Here is a 23953-nt window from a genome sequence, read left to right on the forward strand (position 1 = left end):
TTTAGAGCCTAATCATTGAAGGAAAAAAAAATTAAAGATAGCATTATATCAGCCAAACCGATTTTGTGAATTGAAGCTTAAACTTAGAGAGTCGTTCCTGAAAACAGCTTGTTTTAAAGCAAGTCTTGTTGGCTTTTGGTGGTAGGCTTTTTCACCATTGAAGGTCCAAGGGTGGGTGTTTTTAAAACTTTGACATTTTCTTGCATTTGAAACCAGAACTTGTGGAGGAAACAACCTTTTAACTATTGGGAAACAGTTGTCTTGACCATCACGGCATTTTTTCCCTGTTTATTTGGAATTTTACCTTTATGTTAAGCTGAGAGAGTCCTTGGAGATCTTTCTCAGGATGTCACTTGGCAGATGAGGCAACTGAGCAGCCGCAGGCTTTAGTAACCTTTCCAAATCTCTCTCCTAGTTAGTGAGAAGACCAGAGCTAAAACCAAGGCCTTCACTTACCCGTCCTTTGCCTATTATGCACTGTGATGAAGAAAGGAGTTAACTATTTTGTTTAGATAGTAGATACATGGATGGATAGATGGATAGATTTTATCTATTATCCAATAGATAAAAGCCTGTGATTGGGAGCTCTTTATCCTCAAGGTAAGAAGATCCTCTGTAGCAACTTGATGGTCCCTGGCCTTATGTACCTCAGGCCAGTCCTTCCAAACTGATCACTTGAGAAATAATTCACTTTAAAGGAAAAGATGTGTGAAGTAGAGGATCATGTTCCACATTTTATCTCTGTCTTATCACAGATTCTGTCACTTTATCAAAGTAGTATCTAAAATTTTTCACCAGAAGAAGGACTGGCTTATCACCAACCAATTGTGGGACATTGCTTAGTTATCTGTCATCATATGATTACTCCCCACCCTAGTGTCAGTCCATTTTTTTTTTTTTTTCTCCATTGCCACTGTCTAAGCAAGAGGGGTCTGTCTCTCTGCATAGACAGAAAGGTTAGGTCCAAGGAAGCTGTCCTTTCTGCTAGATTAATCCAGTTGTGCAAAAACAAAATTATCATGCCTCTGAGTTTCTTGCCACAGGTAGAAGGGTTGCATAGATCTATCATAGGAGAGGCCCCTTATTTAAGCTCCCTATGAGCAGGTTAGTCTGGTGCTAGGCATATCTGTGGTGTAGAATCACATGAATGGAGGTACACTGAATTCAGTGATAGATGACACGGGTCTGGGGCTGCACTTCTTTGAAATAGCAGTAGAATTCTGGAAATGTTGAGGAATTTCGTGGAACTACACTTGCCCCAGTTTCTTCATTTCGGCTTGGAGGGTTATGATACCTGTCTTGTCAGCCCCTGGTGGTGGTATACTAAATGTGAAGATGGATATGAAAAGGCTTTGTGAACCACAAGGCACCCTATGCATAAGGCATTTATTGTCAGTAATGGTAAACATACACTGCTGCTTTTGACCAGGTATTATTTTAAGCCCTTTATATCTGTTAATTCACTGAATTCTGACAGCAGCTCTGGTGTGTCAATTCACAGCTCCAAGCATGGTGAATCAGCAGTTCTGGAGTTCACCTGGATCCACAGGTGATTTACTATAGTTTGTAGGCATATCCCCTTCCTTACCTAAGCCCGAGTATTACTCTTTGTAAAAGAATCAGATGCAGGTGGAGTGTAAGGTCCTTCTGTTGTGGCATTTATGATTTTTGTCAGGCAGTTTTGGTCCTTACAGGCTCAGTCACTGATTATTATTATCAGTAACCTTCATTTCACAGACATGGACACAGAGAAGTACAGGGAACTCATGTCAGTTTCCCAAGGCTATAGAACCAGAAGTGGTGGGGCTGGAATTCAAACCTTGCTCTTGTGCCCCAGTGATAGCAGCTAGATAGATGTGGGTAAGTCTCTAGCAATCCAGTTGTGTCATGTTACTAACAACATAAAGCCAGCATCATGATAATCAATTTGCTCTTTAGGCTTTCAGTTGGTGCTGTTATTTTTCTCCACTATTAGATTCCCAGCATTTTAATTGCAGATTTTCTATAGTGGAATGTGTACGCCAGTGTCTGGCTCAGGGTGTGGCAGGCAGTCGTGTCTTGCTTTATGTGCAGTTTGTTTTCTGCCCATCTTTCTAATTCTTTGAACTCCTCAGGGAGGCCTGCCATTGGCTCTACCAAAACCAAGTTTGGCAGGATGGCTTTTCACATTGCCCCATGCAGGCAGGGCTGGGAAGGGCATTGTAGGAGGCTGCTCTGGCATGAATCTGGACAAGTCTGTCCCCAGGAGAAACATGTTTCAAGTTGTGGCCTGTTTGTTTTCTACATAATATGAGGACCCTGAGTTTTTCTCATGGCTGGATAACTCTGCTGATGTCTCCTGACTGTTTCTGCCTCATTTTGCTCTGCTTTTTTTTTAAATTGCATTTCTAAAGACTTGGTTTTCTTGGGCTCTGAAGGAACAACAGAAGATTTGCAGATCAGTTGCATCTGGGAAAGAATCACACCTGTTGAAATTAGGAGAAAATTAACTCTTGGCACCCTGGGAAACTGACATAAATCAGGCTACAGATGTTTTAGAAATCTGACACATGACTTCCTTCTCTGCATGGTGCTATCTTGAGGAGTCATTTGGGGACTGATTTTCTCAGAGGGCGGCCTTTAACTGTTAACTCATTTAGTGTCTTTATTTTACCATGAATGTGCCATAAATAGTCTTTCTAATCCCCATTAAATAAACTTGCAATTTATTCAATCTTGGAATTTATTAAATCATCTCTATGTGAATTATATGGTATGTGTACCTGTTAGATACTGAACCAGGTACCATAGAGAATACCAAAATGGATTAGGCTCAATCCCTGCTTTCAGGGTCCTAATTCTGTGAAGGGGGTATTCATTATTAATCAACAGCTGCCCCATCACCCGATATCAGGCACTTCCTTGGAAGTGTGGATAGTATAATTATGAAAGCTGAAACATGATCAGGTGCTCCCCTAGACTTTTGCAAATAGTTACGTAGCTCTGGTTGTGATTGGTGCCACAAAGGAAGGGCACAAAGTGTTGCAGGAATTTTAGACACTGTTTCTTTTTGCCCTCACTTGTGGGGGAAGATATCATTCTCCAGAGAAGTAGAGGTAGCCAGGTGAAGGTATGCACAGGAGAGCAGGCTTAGATAAAGGTACTCTCACCTAAGCAGAAAGTGAGGAGGGCCAGCTCATGTGTTGTGGATGTTGAGAGGAGGAAGCACTTTTTAAAAACTGACTGGATGACAAAATTCCTTTCTGTATATTTCCCCACCCCCCATAAATGGTGAGCATTAGTGGCACCATGATCTTTTTTGTCATTGTAAATCGATATAAGAAAAATGTCTCGTTTTTCCTTGTTACCTAAATATGTTAAAATAATTCACTGTATTTCATTTGTACACACAAGCTCGCTCCTCGAATCCAGTTAGTAAGAAAAACACTTTGTCATTGTTAACTAGGACGAAAATAAACAACCGGTTAAAAAAATTTGTGTGTGTGTGTGTGTGTATGTATGCCTTGAATTTCCTGCTAGAATTTGAGAGTGTCTTATAAGAAATGATTTCAGTCCTATCATTTTCTTCCCTCATGCATTTCTTACTTATGGTGTGCATTCCATGTAACACTTCATTGGACCGTTGGAGGTGAGAAGGGAATGGGTAAAGGCAGGGATGCTGCTTACAGTTTTTTAAGTTTTGTCTTGGCTTGAGGGAAAGTAGGCAAAAATTCTGCTTTCCATGTGCCAGGCCAAAATTAGGTCTATTTTTTTTCTAACTTGCACAAAGGCACTTAATTAATGGTTGTGGGAGGCCTGAGTATGGAAATGTATGACAAGCTTGTTTTTTTCTTAAAAACACAACATAGTTGGGGAGGTGGACAAGGTAAGAAGCAAAAGTAATTATACTGCCAATCATTTTAACCATAGGTACAAATACCATTCTAGGGGGACTTGGTTGAAGTATTTCATTCTGACAGGATGAGAGAATTGATTTATATGACATATAAAGAGCCTCTTTGGTGGGGCAAACTTTTTTCCTCAGTGACAGCTTTATTGAGAGAGAATTTGATTAATTAACTCAATTTGAGCATACAATTCAGTGGTTTTATATTCACAGAGTTGTATGGTCACCACCAATATCACTTTAGAATTATAAATTTATTATGTCAAAGCAAACCCCACACTCACAGGCAGTTCTCTTTATTTCCCCAATCCTCTTTTCATTTGTCCTAAGTAGCTACTAATCTGCTTTTTATTTTGTGTAGTTGCCTATTCTGAACAATTTTATATAAGTGGAATCATATGATATGTGGTCACTGGCTACTGGATTCTTTTATTTAGCATAATGTTTTCAAGGTGCATTCATGTTGTTGCACAATGAACAGGTTTTTGATTGGTGGTAAACGGAAAGAAGTTGTATTAATAAGCTTTTTGTTGCTGTAATGAAATACCCAAGGCAGGGTATCTTAAAGAAAAAAGTTTATGTAGCTCACAGTTTGGGGGAGTTCCAGGGAGTACATCTGCTGACCTTATTGCTGGCAGAATCCCAAGGCTGCACAAGACATCATATGGCAGGAGACAGAGAACACATTTGTCTGTTTCTGTCTCTTATCTTTATGGGTCTTCTTCTTTTAAAGCCATCAGGATTCAAATATGAGGGTCCCACTCTGAGACTTCTTCTAATTCTTACCTCTTCCTGGAGTCCCTGCCTCTAATGCACCATCATTGGGTTAAATTTCCGCCCCTTAATACCTCACAATGGAGATTAAATTTCAGCACATGAAGTCTTGGGGGACATTTGAGATATGTCCAAATCATAGCAGGGGTTCATCCCTGAAATAAATGGTGTACTATGTGAGCTTAGAGAATGAGCTTAGCTTCATTGCAAGAAGTCATGGCTGTGTTTGAAAAATTGAAGTAGAATATTAGGTCTGTAGAGAAGGGATTCTAGAGGTTATTCTGGGAGATGTATTTAGAAATACAATTGGGAGCAGATTATGGAGATTATGAACTTATTTGGACTTTTTCAGAGATGCTGCTGTTTTTGAAAGGTGAGTGAAATGACTTGAAGAAAAAATCGATAATTAATGCTATGAGGTCACCCAGGTTGGGAATGCAGGGGCAGGTATACAGTCAAAAACACCTAACTCCCCAAAACTTTCTCCTCGTACTGCTCTGCCTGTTGCTCTTTGTTAACTGAAGTTTGTAGGAAAAGCATAGATGTTTTTTATTTTGTTTTTTTTTGTCCCAAAACTATTTGTTAAAATAGTTTTTTAAATTATTAGAAGCATGAAAAAAATAAGCCTTTTTAGGTTGTACTTACACACGCTGTTCCTTGGGCACTTGGTATGAGATAGCATTTTCTCATGGCAAAGCCCACTCTGTGTCTTATCACATTAGGAGGAAACAGGCCCTGTTCTGGACCATTTGTTTGCCTCTGCAGGACCCTGTGTACTGCTGTTTTGGAGACCATTTTTCTTTGTTTTGTTTCTTTTGGTCTTGTGGCCTTCGTATGTTGCTTGTATTTTATTGACAAATTCCTGCCAGTCTAAAGGAAGCCACAGGTATCCTGAGGGTAGTTGGCCTGTGTTTACATCTTTTGTAGCCAGGAGAAATTCCTCATTGCTCTTTCGATGCAGCTCACGTCATAGGCTTTTGCAAGAGGAAGGATTTTAGAGATTACATGGTTTAAGGGTTATTAAGTTAAGGGTTAGTGGTCCATGAGTCTCCTGAAATTGTTTGCACAATTCTCTATATTTAGGTTCAGATATTTTTTTTTCCTCCCCATAAGATTGTGTTCCTCCATGGGGGAAAGACTCATTTATCTACTGATAATATGGATTGACTTATTGAGTGATTACATGATGCCATGTACAGGACTCTTGTAAACACCTTACTTATGTCATTTCATTTAATATTTCCACCTTAGCCTCAATATTTAGGAAACTGAGTCATAACTGCAGCAATTGAATTGCCCGAGGTCAGTGAGTTCAGGGACTCAGCTCTGCACTCTGACGTGAAGCCTTGTTTTAACCGGCATACCCTTTGAACTACTCCAGTCTGCCTTTGTCAGACTCTGTGATACAATGATTCTCCTTTCATAAATGGGTAGTAGAGGCCCAGAGAGAAGTGACATAAGTCCCAGATGGTCCTGTGATTAAAGACATGTAGGTGAGATCACGTGACAGTAATGCAAATAAACCCCAAATCAGGCACAAAGCTCTAGCACATAATTTCTAAATTAAATTTAAAAATGCCCCTTTCTGGCCTTTGCTTCTGTTACTGACTCTCATATTTTCTCTTCCTTCCTGTCTTCATGTCTCCTTTTTTCCCCCTCTCCCACTCCACTTTCATTCCTCCTTCCCCTTTCTCTACTCACGAAGCATTACGGAACACTCATCTCCTTCATAACTAAGATGGAATTATTAGTAATACAGTGTTTTAATGTTACAAAAATAGCTTTATGGTCAGGGAGCATGGGAGTATTCCACTTCTCTGTGGCCAGCACCTCTTTGTCTTAGAAGGTTCTCAATGGAGATGTCAGAAGAGGTTCAATGTAGAGGGAGAGAAAGGACCAACGCCTATACCTCACCCTGGTACATAGGAGCCAGCAGCCACCTTTCTGATTTTGGGGTAATTTTTGACAGGGGCTATTTATTGAAATAGGTTAATACTGACTAAATAACTTTTATGTGGGTAGAGGGTAGATTGAGAGTTTGGAGTTTTCCAGTTTTTAGAGTATTGCAAATGAGTTGCAGAGCCTGAGATGTTTGAGGCTGGAGTTTAAAGGAAAGGTCAAGTTGGGAACTTGACCAGAGTACATAAAAAGTATAGCAGTAGATGAGATGGCTCAGGGCACTTCCGAAGAGAGAGAAAAAAATGCCCTTCTTACTCTGTTCCTTCAAAAGTCTGTCATTTATGGCAAGTTCCATTTTCCCAGATAGCCTTTTTAATTGTTCCAATCATGTGCTCATCTAGGTCACCTGGATGAAAGGGAGGGGGTCACAGTAGAGTGCAAATCCTATTTGTGTAGCAATCAGTAGATCTATGTGCTTTGAGACCAGGCTTTGTTATTTGCTATTTGTGTGATTGATTGATTGATTCAGTGATTTTCTCTTAGCATCAAATTCCAAGTCTATACAATGAGATTAATAATAATGTCTGTCCTGTCTATCTCACAAAATTGGTGTTCGCTCTTTAACTATGAATAATGGATGAGAAACCTCTTTAAAAGGAGTCTTTGTTTGGTTCTTCTCTCAATATAAACTCTAAGCTCCTTTGGATTTATATACACTCTTTTTTATCCTCCTTAGTACCCAAAACACTACTGTGTGTTTTAGGTGTTCACATGTATGATTCTAATTACAGCCTCATTGCTTTTCTTTGTCTTCTTATTTTTATTTTTTATTTTTGTTATAGCATTTTGGGGAGAGTTTTTCCCGGAGGTCATTAGGAATGTTAACTTCTCCTTAGAGAGTGCAGGCTTTGGCCTTCCTGAGCCCTCCCTGTTTCTCTCCCTCTTTAAGCTGTGCATTCTGCCAACCTCTGAGATGGATGCCTCTTGACTCTCAGTCTGCCAATAGTGATGACCTTGTTGTGTCTACTGACACTTAAAACCCTCTAGGGACATAGGGTCCCACTGCCTCTCAGAGAATGAAGGTCAGAGAGGATCCTCTCTGTCCGAGTCTGCACAAGTCCTAGTTTATAGATGGCACCTGCACCGTGCCTTCAATGAGGCATAGTGGCATTTAGCTTCTACTTTTTTCATTATTTTTTTTTTCTATTCAGTTTTTGGGATGAAATTACTTATTTTTTGTCACTCATCAAAATTTTATGTGAATTCTATTTTTGAAATCCAGTTCCATTCTATTCTAGCTTGAATTACACTCTTTTCACCCTGTTGTGGCAAGTTTGTTCCTAGACATAACCAAAGATGACACCAATCACAGAAGACATTCTGCTGTGTACTATGGAAAATTTAGTAAGTTCATTTTATCTTATTGAATGTAGGTCCTAGTAATACACAAAATCCTTTTAAATGAATTTTATTGTCTTAATATCGTCTTCAGTGTTCTCTGCTTTCTACTTCCTGAGCATGATGTGACACAAATATGGTCACAATTCCTGTGAAACTTTTGATTATATGGTATTAATTCAGTAGTCATGTAAAATTTCAAAAAAGAGTGGGGAACATTGTCTAACTTTAAAATTTATTGTACAATACTGTTTTTGAAATTTTATTTCCATTAGATTTATATTTAAGATAAATTTTTAGGAGTGGGATGTTTGGGTCAAATGAAATTTATATTTGAGTCTTGAAATAATTACTAGCATTGTATTTCCAAAGAGTCATTAGTCAGTTACACCATCACTAGCAAAGTGTTCTTACTTAGCAGAGTGTTTTGCTTGTATCGCCCAACCCACAGAAAGAAATAACTACTATTATTCAATGTTTAATTTTTGCTAATGTGATATTGAACATGTTCAAAGTGGTATGCTGTTGTTTTAATTCTTATTTCTCTTTAGGAAGGTTCTTTTATCCAGTTTTTTTTTTTTTCATGAAGTATAAGTTCATAGCCTTGTCCATATAATCTATTTGGTTTATGACTTCTATCATATATATATATATAAAATCCCTCTGACATATTTGTTGTAAATGTATTTTCAAAGTCTGTTCACCATCTTCATGTGCATGTGTAACACATAGAAACACATGCGTTATAGGAACTGTATCACTTAAAAAATAAAATTGCTTCGATGACTCAGATACATACTAAGAGACTCAAACTATCTTAAGTTGTTAAGATATTGAGAAGACAAAGTTTCAGAAGTCCCAGCAGCTTTTCCAGAGATCGAAGCATGCCCTTCATGGCACACCGTGCTGCTCTCCCCTTGGAAAGGCTTACCCTATAGGTCAAGGTAGATGGTTTTGGAGTAACTGAAAGATACCTTCAGACCATTCCCAAGTCTTTCTGGCCAAGACTTTGACTCTCCTTGGGGTGGCCACACATACCTACTCCTGTTTACTTTGAGAATCCAGCTGCTTGCTTATTTTGGACAGTTTAATCTCCTATGACCTTATTTAATTGTGATTCCTTCTTGGAACCTTCTCTCATTTCTTCCTATCCATCCATCTCAAGTGAGAAAGAATTATTTCCCTGTGACCCCCTCACTTTCCCACAGAGAATTAGATGTATCCCTTCTATGGAACCTTTCTGTTTATCTTCTCCTAGAGTTATTTATGAATTCTAAAAGTCTATTTTCAGACAAAAACTTTGTAGTAACACAGGACTTGTGGGATGATTGCGTAAGCAAGGGAAAGGGTGTGGGAGGAAGATGTGGTGTAGTCACACCCTCCCTGTGACAGAACTGAGAGGGAAAGGGCCAGCAGCACTGGCAGTGTAAGGACCCCAAGGGCTAAAATGCTGAGTGTGGCCACACAGTTGAAAGGCTTGCTGTGCTTTCCAAACTTACATAAGAAACAGACACTAATAAATTCCACAAAGAGGATAAGGATGGTTCTTAGGTTGCCTTATTTGTGGTATGGAAAGCTATCTGAGATAAAAATAAGCAGCCTATCTCTGCAGACTTTCTTCCTCCCTCCCTCTCTCCCTCCCTCCATCCTTCAGCCCTCCTTCTCTCCCTCCCTCCATCACTCCAAAGAGCATATGTTTAATTCAGCAAATATTTAAGTCTCTCTCTCCTTTTTAGCCAGGCACTGTTTAAGAAGCTTTGTGACTGGAAAAGATGATTAAGGTGGTGTTCCTGGTCTTGAAGAGCTGTGCATCTTGTGCAGGAGACTCACACTTTTATAGGAACATGAGACACTTCCAGCGTTATAGGCACAAAGTGTGTATTAGGAACAGAGGAGAAGGAAAGATTAGCCTGGGGGAGATTCATGAGGTTGCCAGTGTACCTATCTTTCATTATGTGTTTAACCCCAAATTCTTTCTGTCTGCTGAGGTGATTCTTTTGTATCTCAAAGTTTACTTGCTTTATGCCTCATTCTATCTCCCAGTCTGCCAACTATTATTTTATTGTGATTTGAAAAATATTTTAGGGGAACACAAGATTTATTCTTGTTTTCAAAAGGCGAACCAAAAATAAATAAATAAATAAAAGGTATAGGGGATGTTTGCTATTTCAGTATTGACAAAACCCTAGGAATCAGGAAGCAAAATTTATAGCATATCAGGTAGTAGGAAACTATCTCACCAGTTGTTGGAGGTGAATGCTCAGACACTTGAAAAAGTGTACCTTTGATACAAAATCCTTAAATCTTACAGGTGCACGTGCACATGCACACATACAATCTTTCTGCCTTACTAGCCATTTTTTCTTGACTATCTTTTATTTGATGATTTATTTTAGCTCGTTCCTTTCTAAATATTACCTCCTCTGGGACCTAATTACAACTGCTCAGAATTCGAAGAACATCAGAATAGATGTGGGCTCCCAAGTTATCTTTAGGTATCACAGAACATTAGACACTAATTATAGTCATCCATTGCATATACAGGTACATACCCCTTTTGTGCTACTTTTATTGTCAAATTGCAGTGAAAAAGTCAAGGAACTATTTCTCATTAGCTTCTGCCTTTCATACAGATTTTCCCCTAAGAGTGATAATACTACATGTTGAGACTTTTTCAGGTTTTAAAGTGAACACCCAAGCTGAAGTTTACTTTTATTTTACGTTAATGTTCAAGTTAATACTGAAATTATGAGGAAAGAACTGTTTCTAAAAAAAATAAAAATAAACCAAACCAAAACAAAAGACTTCTGTAGAGAAGTCCATCCCTCTGCTGAGCAGAGCAGCCATATTTAAAGAACAGTGTAATTCAGACTCTAACACATCAAAGCATTTGTGAGATTTTAAAAGTAGTTGCTGTCTTAGATAATGGAGCATTGTTATTTTTAATTACTTGTTTATCATATATGAAAACATTTTAATGACCCCACATTTAATTTGCCCTTAGAAAAATGAGGATATGAAATGCTCTATAGGAAAGAATAAATACACTGTCTCAAGTCTGGAGACCTGGTTTGTAGTCACAGTTCTGTCTGTGACCTGTTCTGCAGATCTTAGAAAAGACCTTTCACATCTCTTCATTTCATTTTCCCACCCTTGTTAACAAAGACATTATAAATTTTCGATCTGTTAGGCACCTAAGAATAGATGCCCTCTTATTTCTGATTGTATAAATAAACTTGCAACATTGTATCACATTCAGAACATTTACATGAAAAAATGTCACCCATAAATCTACCACCCATATGCATCTATAATCTGTCATTTTTTATATGCCTTTCCAGTTTTTAGCTGTTAGCATCAATTACCCATAGTACTATGTGTCAATATTATACAGTAAGCATTTTCTGTATCCCTGCCTTTTCTTGAATGCTCACAGTTTTAATCTGTGATATTTCATTTAGTGGTTTTGCATATCTTCGTTATTCAGATATTCTATTATTTGAAAATTCAGTGACAAAAATTTTTGTTCCTAAATATTCCTTAGTTTTTTCAGAAACTAATTAACGATGATAGCTGGGGGTGGTGGTGAGAATTCTGGGTCAGAGGTTAACATTTTTGTTGTTGTTGTTGTTATTTGCATTTACTTTTTCTTTCCTTGTCTTTTGTTTGTTGTTGTTGTTCTCATCTTTGTTGCTGCTGGGATTGAACCCAGGGGCTTGTGCATGCTTTGCAAGTACCCTACTAGTGACCTACCTCCCAAGCCCTCATGATTTTATTTTTTAAATTTTTTTTATAGTTGTAGATAGAAAACATGTCTTTATTTGTTTAGTTTTTTTATGTGATGCTAAGGATCAAACCCAGTGCCTCACATATGCCAGGCAAGTGCTCTGTAACTGAGCTATTGCCTCAACCCATGATTTGTTTTCTATATGGGATATTTCTATAACTTTCTCTAACTTTGTGTCCACGTGTCTAGTTATATTGTTTAATATCTCATTTGAAAGTGAATATTTTGCAATTTTCAGGATTCTGTTCACAGTCAAACAAACAGTAAGCATTTTAATGCAAATTCTGGAGGGATTGGAACAGTGATTCTTGTACTTTTTTGACTCATATGAAAGACCCTTTGAATAAATTAAGAGACATACATTATTCCTAAATGGAAACATAGAGATTGTTAAGTGGCCATTTACTCCTACATTTTACATAATCTTGGCACAACTCTCAAGTCAATTGCTCTTGAATTTTAGCAACAACAAAATTTCAAAAATTTTCTTGATAATAAACAGGCAAACTAGCTAAGAAAAATTTGAACGAGAATAATGAGGAACAGGGAACAGTGTGGCCAGATGTTAAAGCATGTTGTAAGATGACTCTAATAGAAGAGGGAAAGTCTCGATGATGGGACAGATGGAGACCATTGCACTAGCAGATCTCACCCTGAAACAAAACTGTACACAGAATGTAATGTGCAATAAAGGAACCAGCTGGCCAGGAGTGGTGGTGCATGCCTGTAATCCCAGTGGCTCAGGAGGATGAGGCAGGAGCATGCCAAGTTTGTGGCCAGCCTCAGCAATTTAGTGAGGCCTAAGCACCTTAGTGAGACCCTGTTTCAAAATAAAAATTAAAAAGGGCTGGGGATGTGGCTTGGTGGTTAAGCGTCCCTGGGTCGATCCCTGGTTTAAAAAACAAAACAAAACAAAAAAAACGAAGGGATTATTCTCCTGGCATTGGGATAATTCATAAGTATTAATGAAATGATTACATCGTGAATATATATACTAAAATAAATTCTGATAAAAATTGGTTAAAAAGTGGCAAAGGCTTAAGGAGGAGAGATTCGTTATACTTCCAGTAACTGGAACAGTAACTTTTACTGGCAGTTTAGACTTGGAGTCCTAAAGCTTTTTCTGTAAGGGCCAAGCAATGAGTGTTTTAGTCTTTGTGGTCCAGATGGCTTCTGTCACAGGTTCTCGGCTCTAGTGTTGTAGACAAAAACATCAGTAGATGGTATGTGACATATCTAATAAATAGAGGAGAATTACGTCATTGTGTCAGTTTCCCTGCGTAGCCATTCCCAAAGAGAGTTTTATAAATCTTTTAAATTTTGTGGTAAATTGTGAAAAAGTAGTATCTTGTGGTGGTTTTTAAGTTGCATTTTCCTAACTAAAACTGAAGTTGTTTGGGTTTGGTACACGTGTGGGTTTGGTACATGTGCTTGACACTGAGGTCTCCTTTTATATGAATTAAAGGCAGGGTTAACTTATCCCTCTTATTTGACCTTCCTGTTCCTGGCATCTTAGTGCCCTATGATATCTCTAGCCTGATACAGATCAAGAAGTTGCCATTTTGATTCATAAATCATAGGTTTTCATTCACCTTTGTGTCCAAGGCCCTGGGACTTGACATTCAGTTTCTTTTGTTTCAGTTTGTACCTGTCTCCCTGACTGGCTGCTTGCTGGGGACTCCTTCTCTGCCTTTGTCAACCTGAGCAGTTTTGTTTGTGCTCAGTACCTCTCTCCTTCCTCTTGGAAATTTTTAAGGTAGTGATTGTGTGAATATTATGTGAACCTGCCTGGGCCCTTTGGATCCTGAAATGTAGCTGTGGGTGACATCTGTCTTGTATTTCTGTCCATCCAGAAGAGCAAACCCAGAGGTAGCCTGTATCAAAGAACTTGCTATATTGTTTCCTCCCTAAATTATGATGGCTATTTCTATGTTCCAAGAGATAGAACTGAGAAACTTGCATAAGCCACATAAAAATTCTTAGAGGACACGTGCTGTAAAGTTATTATTACGAGGTAGAAGTGCAATTCTCTTGGGGTTGTGTCCCCAGGTCCTTGGTGTGCCACAGTTGAAATGTCTGCCCCTGCCCCTCCCTACAATCTTTCCATTCTTGTGTGTGCTACAGGAACTGATACGGTTACGACAGAGCCAAGCTGGTTTCTCTTCTCTTTTGGACATCATTGTTTGTCACAATTCTGATCATCATTTCTTTCCCCAGGTTATAAAATTATAAAATAACTTGTTATATTTATATTTCCTGTTGTCTTCCAGGCTTAACAGGTACCATTTATAGTGAGCCTTTGAAATTCCTTTATTAATAATTTTTGTCCTTTGCATTTGTACACCTTGATATTTACCAGATACTCTCATATCTATCATTTCCCTAGGTTGTCATATCCCTGGGTGGCAAACAGGGCAGGGATTATTATCTCCATTATACAGATGAAGAAATCAAGGTCCCTGAGAACCAACAGGCCCTGGACCTCTGGCTGCTGTTGGAGCTGGTGTCAGAGTTGTGATTAGAAACATTACTTGGTCTATTGCATGAGTTTCAGGATTTTTTTTTTTTATCTGAGACATCAATAAATTAGTGATTTTTTTTCTTGTGAGATCTCAGCATGACTGCATTTTCCAAATATTTTTTTTCCTCCATCAATTGGTCTGAGAAGACAGTTATCTTTAAGAGAGGACAGTACCTTATATGTTGCACTTCATTCAAACACCAAGGCATACATTTTCAAAGAAGACAGAGACCCTGAAAAAATTACTCCTTCTCTGGTCTTTTTGACCTCTACAGCCATCATATTAGAGTTTCTTCCCTGAGATTTTCCAGATGTAGGCTGCAATAAAGCATAGCATTTATGGGTTACTGAGTCCTATTCCTTTTTTAACTATCACAGGTCTCAGTGTTGTGTGACCTTTGTGTCTTGACCTTCAGTTTTAGGGAACAGAAGAATTTAGGAAGTTTTGTTAGGACTTGAATCCAAGTAAATTCCCTCATGAGCACCAAGACTCAGAGTTGTGGAATGTCAGAGATAAAGGGACTTTCATGCATAGACCTCTTCTTGATTGGAAGTCATGGCCAGGGAATGATAGAGCTGGGGGCAGAATGCTGAGATTAGATTTCTCAGGCTGCCACTGTCTTCCTCTGCACCATGGAGTCCTTTCAGAGTTGAGCCTACCTCTTCCTTCTGTGCTGGCCCTGGCATGTCTCTTCTCCACAGTGACGGCTAGAGAACTCAGGCAGTCCTGATGGCACAGTCAGGATTTATTTGCACAATGAATGATTTGAATATACTTTTTGTTGATCAAACATCACATAATTGCCCACTGGAAAACTAAATTGTAAGAATTTTGAGTAGTTTTTTAAAAAAAATTAAATTTGTTTTAATTGGTTATACATGACAGTAGAATACCCTTTGAGACATCATATATAATGGAGTATAATTTCTCATTCTTTTGGTTGTACATGATGTAGATTCAGACTGGCTGAATAGTTACATATGTACATGGAATAATGTCTGATTCATTCTATAATTCTTCCTATCCCCCTAACCCACCCCTCCCTTTACTCCCCTCTCCCTAAAGTAACTTTATCTTCCTTAGGACTTCCCCCACCACCAACCATTGTGATTTAATATCCGAATATCATAGAAAACATTTGGCTTTTAGTTTTTTGGGATTGGCTTATTTCACTTAGCATGATATTCTCCAGCTCCATCCATTAACCGGCAGATGCCATAATTTTATTGTTCTTTAAGGCTGAGTAATAGTCCATCATATATATATATATATATATATATATATATATATATATATNGAATAATACTCCAATGTGTCTATATATCACATTAAAAAAATCCATTTATCTGTTGAAGGGCATCTAGGTTGGTTCCTCAGTTTAGCTATTGTGAATTGAGCTGCTATAAACATTGATATAGCTGTATCACTGTAATATGCTGATTTTAAGTCCTTTGAGGATAAACCAAGAAGTGAGATAGCTGGGTCAAATGGTGGTTCCATTCCAACTTTTCTCAGGAATCTCCATACTCCTTTCCATACTGATTGCACCAGTTTGCATTCCCACCAGCAATGTATGAGTGTCCCTTTTTCCCAACATCGTTGTCAACATTTATTGTTGATAATTGCCATTCTGACTATGGTGAGATGAAATCTTAGAGTAGTTTTGATTTGCATATTTCTTTAATTGCTAAAGGTGTTGAACATTTTTTCCTATATTTGTTGATTAATTGTATTTCTTCTGTGAATTGTCTATTCAGTTCCTTAGCCCATTTATTGATTGGGGTATTTGTTTCTTGGTGTTAAGAGTCTTGAGTTCTTTATATATCCTGGAGATTATTACTCTATCTGAGGTGCATGTGGCAAACATTGAGTAGTTTTTTAAATAGGGTTCACTATGGAAAACAAATAACTAGAGATTTCAAGCAGAAGATATTTAATATAGGGTATTAGTTGCTTTGAAATTATTGGAAAGACTATATAAAGCAGACTATAGGCTGAGTGGCTAGTAACCCATAAATGCTATGCTTTATGGCAGCCTACATCTGGATTCATCCCAGAACTACAGAGAATTACTCCATTTTATTTACTTAGGAAAGAGAAAGCCATGAGGCCTCTTTCAAGAATGTACTGCTGTACTTGTGAACCAGAAATCAAGAAGCCATGATTAGGAAGGTGGTAACTGGACTGACCCTGAGACATGGAGTCCAACTTCCCTCTCTATCACAGCTGCTTCTAAATAACCACAAAGCTGAAGACTGAATATGAGAACATGGATGCAGAAACCCCAGCTATCCTCTCCCACCCAGCCATGCTTCCAAACAGGCCAGAGCAGCGGAAAGATGGCCTCCATCTTACGATTGCCTCCCAAATCTCAAGACACTGCATTTGTTTTGAAGGATGTCTTTTGCAATCAAACCCCATGTGCAAGGCAGCCTGTTACTTGACAGGGCAAATTTGAGTACTGATTCACCATTTCCAGCACAGTAAATGTTATGACCTTCACACGTGGGAGTGTCCTCTGTACAGCTAAGTATGTAATAGAAACTCCCATGATGCTGAAGTAACAATTGTCTTCTATTAGGTCTTCACTAGTTAGTGTAATTAATTATATAACAGAACAATTTCCCCTATGGGGAATTCCTATTTATCAGAAAAATGCCATAAGGAGGGAAGACCCTGAGCTGACCTGGGAGTGTATTCTAAGCTGTTTTGGTTTCAAATATCTTGGAAAGTACTAGAGGGATATGTGGAATATTATAACAATGCTTCCCATGTCTGGGGGGAGTTCTGTAGTTAACTTTCCATCCCGTGTCTCCTCCCTACACTTCCCCTCCCTATCCTTTAATGCACATGTAGAATTTGCAATGGAAATAGATGTAAACTACTTTATTTAAAATATATTAAATGGAGATGTGACCAATGAGCCTGTATTGATTTTTTTTCTGACTTCTTTAACTCTTACATAACCCTTATTTAGAAATGTGAAATAATTGTTAGTAATCTCCTTCAGCTTTACCCTTTCGTTCTACTGGATAAATTTTGGGCATGTTTTTTTTTTTTTTTTTTCCTCTTCCAAATTAAGAATCAGGTTAACTTATCATTCTTTTACTTTGTAATAAAATAGATATTGTGAAGTTACTGGTACTATTCATTTGGGTGGGGACAGGGGAGCACAGAGGTGGTAGAGATGTAATTGAAGTATATAATCTGATTTTATCATCAAAGGTGACATTCCTTTCTTCAGGAGAACCTTGTTGCGTAGGTGAGTTGATAACAGCTTCTGTTAGATTTCTGCCATATCTTGCTTTCTTTTGTTTCAGCACAATCTTTTTTTTTTTTTTTAAATCCATTCTTTCCTCCTTACTGGGGGCACATTCTTCTACAGCAGGGAAGCCCCCAGAGCTTCCTCCACTCTTTTGTGTTGTGTGCTCTGACCTCTGAGCAACTGCTGTCACAGATTCGAAGTCTGGAACCTTTGGGGGAGGGACTGACTCTTTAAGGATTCACTGGCACCAAGTGACCAGAACTTCATTACCAAGGTGTTATAAATGGGTGACTATGGACGCTATCATCCAAACTGATGCACTTGTGGACAAGGGCATTGGTAATAATTATACCAAAGCAGCAGGGATAAATTGGATGTATGGTTACCCTAGTTATAAGGAACCATGGAAAGCAGTGATTGAAATGTTACTAAAATTATTCCCTTTACTCCTTACTCAGAAATGTGAAGTAATTACCAGTAATCCCTTTCACCTTTATTCTTGCACCCTAATAGGTCCATTTGGACACTTCCCTTCCCCCCATTTTAACTTTGGAATTGCCAGAGTTTGTCTCCGTTTGAGATCTTTATAACTCTCACCAAATTATTAAGGTTACTTTCTTTTTTATATATAATCACTTGCTGAGCGCTGAGGATGGGTTAGACCCTGTATTAAGGGACAAAGGAAAATAAAGCTGAGAAAAAAATGTCATCTTTGTCCTTTGTTCACGATCAGTGCTGTGATATTATTTCAGGACACTGGGTTTTCTACCTGGCTCAAAGTCTAGGGGAATTCATCTTATGCTTCTCCCCCACTGAAGTGTAGTCTGCCAATGTAAAAAGATTTAAATGCCCAGATAATGAGTTTTATCAATTTGCTTATTTTATACTTGGGATATTGTTTTGGATTTGACACGAAGAAACTTTTTTTAGTCAAAGAAAACTTTGAAAGCTACTGGTTTGGGATTTAGAATGTTGTTATTGTTCTACAGCTAAAAGGATAGTGGGGAAATACAAAGCGAAGAACCGAACTGATGAAACTTGAAACACAAAGGACATAAATTAAATAGGAAACAAATAAATTGCCTTAAATATCTGAAGGATGATTGTGTATTGAGGTTGGTGATTGCTGAACACAAAGACAGGGCAGATAGGTGGACTCTGTGGGAAAACGGGTTTTGGCTATCTATATTGAACTCTCCAGCAGTAATCACTTTCCTGCTATGAAAGGGGCTGCCTTAGGAGGGCTGCCTTATGTCCTTGACATTGGACTTGTGCAAGTGAACTCTCAGGTGGTGGGTGAACATCAGCCTGAACATCATATTAGAAGAAATATCTTCAATAACAATTTCGCAACTCGATTTCAAGGATGTCAAATTTCTGTTTTGGTGAATGTTGAGTAACTAGCTTAAAAATTTCTAAAGTGTGTGCATATGTGCGTGTGTGTGTGTGTGTGTGTTTGTGTATTTCCTCCAGAATATTAGCTAATTGAAAATATACTTTATGCATTTTGGGTTTTTCTTTAATTGCATAGTGGTCAGTGGTTGATAAAAATGCAGAAGTCACAACACTATATTCTCATCAAGAGAAATTTAAAAGGGAATAGGCATTCTCTGGTATGATTCTGAAAGCGATCTGAAACAGCCTGGTTCATTTTTACTCATCTGCCATTGGTTAGTACCTCACCAAAGTTTGCCTCTGTTTCAAAATCTTGAAATAAAAGTGGAACAATTTCCAACATGATTTAAGAAAAAGGTCACCAGTTGAAAATGGTTCCTATTATTTTTTTTCTATTAAATGTGAAATTGCAAAAACAGCCTTTCTTACATAATTCAAATTTATAATACATTCAAATGAGAAATTGTCTTTTTTTATACCATTTCAAACACTGAGAAATAATTTCTTTAGGCTTTTGGATTGGTGTTAAACAGTTATTATTTCAAAGCATATAATGCATGAATTTGATGGTCTTCATTTTCTAGAAATAACTTGTGGTTCTTGAAGGTTGAAAATTTGTATTTCCCTCTTCCTTGCTTTATTTTTCCATTATCTGAGCACTTAAAAATTTAGCTTAACAATATTCTTATATTTTGACAATAGGATGAAGTTGATTTCACTTTTTAACAGGTTTACTAGCACAAATTTACTAGCACTTGCTAGTAATTAAAGGTGACAAGTAATTAGAGACACAGATTAAACTGGAAATTTTAATTTATTATTGAATTCAGATATTATTATTATATCAACTCAAATTATGATGTTCAAATTCAATGCAAAAGCTCTGAGATGATTTACACACAATGGTTGTGACACAGGTTATGAATAGCACAGTTGACAGGTGACAGTTTTGTGAGCACTATAATGTTCAAAAGGCTCATGTGTAGTGATTCAGGCCAAATCTTGTATCTGTGAACACTCTTAGTTGACTCCATGTAATGGTATGGGCTGAATAAACATAGCATCACAGAAACAGACATTATGGCCAGGAGTAAACTTGGCCTGAGATTTATCGGCAGTGGCTTCATCTTCACTGAAAAACAAATTGTTTCTACTTTTTCCAGTTACATGTAAGATAGAAAATTTTCTGCTATCCTCTTTATTTTTACTGTTATATCAAAGTGAATTTGCAATAAAGGAAAAATACAAACAAAATTATTAAAAAATTAAGAGTAATTAAAACATCCCTCAAGTGCTAGTAAACTTCCATGGTTTGTCTAATGGGCATAGCAGACATGTAAACAGATAACTAAAACAGTGTTTATGTGGTTAATACGAGTTTGAACAAGCTGTCAGGGGAACCAGACGAGTGAGCAGCAATTAACTCACAGACCTACCCACTTATTGGTAGGGTTAGGAAGAGAAGATTCCAGATAACCACTACGGCTTCCTCGGAGATTAGATTGTTGATTTTTCCCATCATCACTTTCTCATTCTTTTGGAGGGGCAAAACCTTTATGTGTTAGGCAGCCAGCATGTCATCTTTATAAATCCAGATTTCCACTTTCAGAAGTAGATTTACTGAGCTCAGAAGAGCTTATGCCATTGTTTGCCCCTCTCTCCTGGCCTTGTACAGAAAAGCAGTCTGTTGCTAGAATTAGAGAATTGAGAAACATCCTTAAGAGTGATTTTTTAAAAAAAAAAATTTAGTTGTAGATGTACACAATACCTTTATTTTTTTATTTTTATTTTTATTTTTTAATGTGGTGCTGGGGATCAAACCCAGTGCCTCACATGTGCTAGGTAAGTGCTTTACCACTGAGCCACAACCCCAGCCCAAGAGCTTTCCCCGCCTCCCCCCCTCCCCCCATTCAGGGCACTCTAGAGAAGTCATACCATTACAGAACATAAATTATTGTCATGGGAGGAGATTTTGGAGATCATCTTGCTAATTGTTTATTAGAGCTGGGGAAATTGAGATCCAGAGAGAGTGAATGTTTTCTTGCTCACTTGGCCAGTAGAACAGTTGCCATAAGATATAAGGCTGGGGTCACCCATCTTCCATTCTGATTTTCAATGGCAAGGGTGCTGACTCTTTTGACAGATTCTTTACTCCTCTGTCCATTTCAATGCCTTTCATCTACTTCATCCTGTCCATCCAGCCACAAGGAGTGTTTTTACTTGCTTAGTAAAACTCACCCACTGCAAAAGCTACTGGTAGGCAGAAAAACTGAGTTTGAACGCAGTCTCTGATGTGTTTTCACTGCTCTGATACATTCGGTAAGCTTCTCTGCATGTTATTTTGAACATTGTGCTCAAAGTACAAGAAATGCATCAGTTCCTAAGGTTTCTCCTCACTGAGACTCTCAGTGACCTTTTACCTCCTCAATAACCTATCTGGGCGCTTGTCAACCATGTCTGTTTTTTTCCATGACTAATAGAAATTGTGGCAAACAAAAGGCCAGTTAGTGAGTATTCGTTCCACTCTCTCCTTAGCCTTCTCTGGAGAGTCCTGGTCTTCCACTGCTATTGTTTCCCTGTCAGGGTTGATTGTTTCCTTCTGCAGTGACATTGTGAATCTGAAGTGAAAGTGCAGTGTAGGGGCATGTCTCCATTCCGTCGCACTTTTTTATCGAAGACAACTACTTGCCTGGACTGGTACTTCTCTTTGCTGCTTTTTGGTTCTTTAGGGATCATCCAATGTATTTGGTCTTTTCTTGTCACCCACAGTGTTGCCAGGAACAGGGAGTACACTGTTAGAATTCGTTTCTGTGGGTACTAACTATGCAAGACAGGTCAAATGTGTCAATTCCTGCTCTTTCCACACTCCTCTCCATTGATAAGAACCTCAACCTACTTAGTTTATGGATTTGTGGGGGAATTATGGAACATAGGAGTTGGAAGGAATGGTAGCAGGTATCTAATCTTTACAGATGGGGAAAGGCACTGAGATTCAAGCAGGTCAGGAAACTAAAGTCATTGAGCCCATTAGTGATTGAGCAAGAAATTATACCCAAGCCCTCTGTATCTAAGTCTAGTGCTCTTTCCAGTTTTCCGAGTGTCTCTCAGAGCCTATATAAAGGTTTGGCATTTCTGTAGAGTTGTTCTCTCGTTACCCCTTCTGAGCAATGCCAGCTGTCCATGCAGAGAGTGGGGCATTTAGCCAGTGTTGGGCCAAAGCTGTCTGTAAAGAGAAGTTGAGTGAATACATTGACATTTTCAGCCCATGGCAGGTCCTACTTTGCCCTTCCGGCTCTATCTGACCCAGTGCTTCAGAGGAAGGGTGATTACATTTGCTGCTCAACTAACAATTGTGTGTAATTTTCAGCCTGCCTTATTCTTCAGCACTGTCTTCCCACGCTTCCATCACATGCCACAGCATATCTGCTTCGTAATTACACTGGTAGGGACTTACCTACGCCGTTTGGAAAAAAGGTTTGCCTAAAGTGCTTATTTACTTGTGAATAATAAATCTTGATTGATACCTTGGTAATCTCTGAGATCCATCCAAGACTCCCTCCCACAGTGGGGAGGGTTGAAGAGTCAGGGAAACGGGTGACACAAAAAGAAAAAAAGAAAAAGAAAAAAGAGTCGTTCTTCCTCACTGATGAGCTAAAAGAATTATACATGGTTAGAAATCTTCAGGCCGGACTTTTGCTTGATATTATTAGCTAGTTGTAAAGTCAGAATCTTTCATACAGTTGTAAAAGCTTGTGAGCAGGTTTGTCATTAGTGCTCATCTAATCTAATCACCACATTTCTAGAGAAGGATACACCACAACTCGGAGCAGGAGTTGCATTATATGCTCATGGCTGAGCTAAGACTGGAAGATGGGTCTGAATTCTGGAGCTGCTGCATCCTCCAGCCAATACCAGTAGGTAGAAAAGGATGTACCCCAGAGAAGAATGCACATTGTCCTATTTTAATATATGATTAAGAAAGCAGTTTTGAAAGTCCAGGAAGGTATTGACTTTTATATACAGAGAAAGTTAAAGAGAAACTTTCGAAGATTTAGAAAAGTGTTATTTAAAATATAACTACTGCTTGTTTAAATGAAGAAAATGTGGCTGAGGGACATGAATGTTAAATCTGCCCTCAGCTGCTCCTGTGTTTAAGTCACAGCTCCTCACCCTTCCAGTTCTTCTGCTGCCAAAGTGGTGGTGTTAATTTCAGCTTCTTCCCTCAATACCATTGATTTGTTCAGCCAGTACTGACCGAGAGCCAGGCCTTGAGTTAGTCACCAAGGAAGATCTAGAGACTAATGTATTTCATTTAGAGGTCAATATAAATGCTTTAAGTTAATCATTCTCAATCCTTGAATCAGAATGTATTCATAAAGAATCTGGGGATGTAGCTCAGTGGTAACAGTGCTTGCCTACCATGCACAAGGCCTTGGGTTCATTCCTTGGCACACAAATTAATAAATAATATATGTGTACAGATCTTATATGAGTTTAGTGTGCAGCTTTTAAAAATGACTGTTTGAAGCTTATAGGACTGATGTTACACCATATAATGGTTTGTGCTTTTTAAATTTTGGTGGCCTATATAAATGCTTATAGAGTAGAATATTGACTTGGGAGGGAAAAGAGAAAAAACAATATGACCAAACACTAGTTAGTTCTGCTTTTGTGAATGACAGATAGCAAGCTTGCATCATATGACACCTTTAGAGAGGCATAATGGCTTTGCTAGTATTAACTGTCATTTTACCTGTGGCCCTAAGTTTTCCTGCCCTTAGAGAAGGGCTTGGTCATCCTATGGCATTTTTTAGTCATTCTCATTCTGTGGTGCCTTGATGAATTGGGTCTGTTGACTGTTGGTTTCATCAGTTTGTTAAAGTGTGGCTCACTGTGGTTAGGTTTGAGGAAACAGAACAGGGAACACATCACAGCTAGTAGAATCCAAGCGGTAGGAGTGGAGATAATAAAGCAAATCTGCTGCTGCTAGAGACCGTGGATTTGGGGTAGAAAAATCTGTGTTTAAA

At 38.3% G+C, this 23953-nt stretch overlaps 1 protein-coding gene across 9 annotated transcripts in view; it reads left to right on the plus strand.

Annotated features, from left to right (window-relative positions):
• Positions 1-23953, plus strand: part of LOC107154372 (LIM domain containing preferred translocation partner in lipoma) — a 608084-nt gene that overhangs the window by 139259 nt on the left and 444872 nt on the right. Inside the window, exon 4 of one of the 9 annotated variants that reach the window (XM_048804056.1) lies at positions 13386-13500. The exons of the other annotated variants lie outside the window; for them this stretch is intronic. The gene's annotated coding sequence lies outside the window, so the exon portion shown is untranslated. The remainder of the gene's footprint in view (positions 1-13385; positions 13501-23953) is intronic. 9 annotated transcript variants of the gene reach the window in all.

The sequence above is a fragment of the Marmota marmota genome, unplaced genomic scaffold, assembly GCF_001458135.2.
Source record: "Marmota marmota marmota unplaced genomic scaffold, marMar, whole genome shotgun sequence".
In the NCBI taxonomy this organism is placed as follows: domain Eukaryota; kingdom Metazoa; phylum Chordata; class Mammalia; order Rodentia; family Sciuridae; genus Marmota; species Marmota marmota.